The following is a 3,029-nucleotide window of genomic DNA, read 5'->3' on the forward strand; positions in this document are numbered from 1 at the left end:
TCATGGGCCTGGGCCTGGCTGAGTGTCCGTCACCTCCAAAGGCCCCAGTTTGGCATCTCGGGGTCTCGCCAGCCTCACACAGGTGCCAACTCACCCCTTAAACCCCCGCTTCATATTGCCCCTGGATGGCAGGGGTTGGTGCCACCCCTGTGCTTAGGGCAGGCCTCTGACCATTGTGGGGACACTGCAGACTGACAGACCCTGCCCTGCCCTACACACGAGCAGCTCAGCCAGTGCCAAGGTGGCACGGGGGATTTTGGTTTGGGTTTCTTACCACCACGGCGATGTAGCAGAGGTACCTCAGCCAGCTTCTGGTGGCACGTTTAGCCAGCCCACCATGCTGGAAAGCTACTTACTCTTGGCCAAAGTACTCCTGGAAAAGCTCCTCAATACTTGTGTCAGAAGCTGATGACTGCACAAGCATCATACAGACCCTTTAAGGCCAACAGTAGGACCAGAAATTCACAGGGAAGTTTAAAAAATTAGCAACAAAGAATTGCTCCTGCAGCCCCAGCTGCTACTGCAGCCTCCTCCAGCACAACCAGAGGAATGGGTGGTGACATAGACCCACAAACTGGTGTAACTGGGGCTTTAGGGTCCACAGGCTGCTTGGCTGAGGCCTCTTCTGCCTGCCCCAGGCAGCCAACCTCCACTGTGAGCTCCTGCAGTGGGGGCTCCCCGCTGGAGCCACCAGGTAAAGCCAAGTGCTGACCAGCAGCCATCCCTCCACCCTCCACCCAGGCAGGGCCAGCACCACCTCTGTGACCCCACCGTGGTCTGGGCAGCCCTTGGGCTCTGGGACCCAGCAGCCTCAAATGAGCTTGAGGGACATCAAAACTATCTCAGAGCAGGGTCCAGCTCCTGCAGCCTCCAGAACAAAAATCACAGAGTCACTGAGGCTGGAAGGGACCTTGAAGGTCCTCGAGTCCAACCATCCCCCAGCACTGCCAGGTCCCCACTGTCCCATGTCCCTCACCCCACATCTCCAGGGCTTGGGAACCCCTCCAGGGGTGGGGACTCCACCACTGCCCTGGGCAGCCTGTGAGGGAAGACCACAGCTTCTCACCGTGGTGTGCAGAGCCCAATTCCACCCCACAAGGGAGAGATCCCCCTGTCAGTGTGCTGCAAGAATTCGGGATTACAACAGGGGCCCAGGGGCTTGTAGCACCCATTGCTCTGAAAATCTGGACAGGTTCACTCCCTTAAGGGCCAGCACCCGTTACAGACAGTGCCAGTGTTTGGGAGGGGAATTCAGACCAAGCCCCCCGAGCCCCCCAGACCCACCTGTGAGGAGCCAGGCCACGGGCAGGCAGACGTGGTGCCAAGGACAGGGCAGCAAACATCACTTTATTACACAGCTTCTGGGCTCTGGGCTGACCACAGAAGCTGCTCAGGTGGAGGTACAGACAGGTCAGGGGTTGATGTATTAGGTCAAAGCTCCAGGGTGGTTACCAGGGAGCACACGAACACCTACAACACCCGGTGCTCTTCACTGGTTGTTTTAGATGTACAGAGGTGGGACTTTGGTGGGGAGGGGAGGAGGGAGGGGGTGCAGTGACAGACCCCCCATGTGCCTGCTACCACCCAAGTTGTGAGAGGGACCCAGGAGGTTGTGCTGCCAAGAGATGAGAGGGGGCCACGGTGTCACCAGCACACACAACAGGGATACACTGCCCTGAGCTACCACAGTCAGTCACGGGTCAAAGACTGGTCTGAGGCTGGAACTAGGACAGCTCTGGGTGGGAAGGCAAAGAAATAAACATCTGCACAACCCAGCACACGGCCCGTGGATGAACCTGCCAGCCCCTAGTTACAGAGCCCTGTGCTCTGCCCTCCTCCCAGCAGAGCCCCGCCGCTCACGGGGGCGCGGCACCACGGGGCACCCTCAGCACACCCACAGCCCACAGAGCCCACTGCCAGGCCCCACAACACACCAACTGCGGGGGGCTGGGGGCTGCCCTACTGCAAGGTGCCCGCCCTGTGGGGCTGGACGGGGGGTGGGTCACTCTGTGAGCACAGGGGAAGTGCAGATTTCGGTCGTCGTTAACGGGGAGGTGGAAGGGGCTCAGTGTGGATGTTTGCTCGTCAGCAGCTCTGCGCTTAGAAAGTTTGGGGTCACACTCTTGAAATGTATTAGTAGTGTTTATGTCATTCTCTGCAGGACAGCTCCCTGCACCCCCTCTGGCAGCCAGGTCAGACCATCTCCAAGCAGTGATATGGTCACGCCAGCGCAGAGGGCAGAGGTTACAGGAAGGACGCTTGGTGCAGCACTTACATTTTGGAATAATGACCTGAAAAACACCAAACACGCAGCCCGGGTTTCCAGTTTCTTCTCCTCCCAGCTGCAGTCACCAGCTGAGGGGCTGCCCGGCATGGGGGGTCCCCTGGCAGCTTTGTGCATGGCAGCAGAGGCGCCTCCCCCGGCTGCCCTCAGGAGGCTGCTCTGCCCGAGCCACCCCGGGGGTGGCAGAGCCCAACATGCCCCCTACAACAGACACCAAGAACAAACCCTCCTGGTGAGCGAACCAGGAGAGCTGAGAATAAGGCAAATAACTTAAGACTGATGGAGTAATTGCCAGTTTTCTGCTTGCAGTAAGTTTTACTCCACAAAGCAAAGGCAAGGCAGGTCGACCTTCCTTATTTAACCTTCCCTTACATTTAAGAGATGACCAAGATTAAAATAAAAATTAAAAAAATAAAGAACTAAGGAGGAGCTGTCTCCCTAGAGCTGTGATACAACACAAGACTACAGGAGGCTACTCCAGGATGCTGGAAGTCAGTTTAGAGAAAGGCAATGCCCCGTGGCAGGGCTGTAACAGTTGTGTGCTGTGTCACCTTCTGTGCAAGTCACGCGACTGCCTCACACGTCTCCGCTCCTCTCACGTCTGTCTGTTGGTGGCCGAGCACCTCACACCATCTTACTCCAATGCTCAAGGTAGTTTCAGTAGGAAAAAAGAATGAATTCATTTCCTGTGTCTGGTGTCTGTGCACTCCAAACAAGTGTTCCTAATGCCCAAGTGTCAGAAGGG

This window comes from Merops nubicus, unplaced genomic scaffold, assembly GCF_000691845.1.
Source record: "Merops nubicus isolate BGI_N331 unplaced genomic scaffold, ASM69184v1 scaffold3056, whole genome shotgun sequence".
Classification (NCBI taxonomy): Eukaryota; Metazoa; Chordata; class Aves; order Coraciiformes; family Meropidae; genus Merops; species Merops nubicus.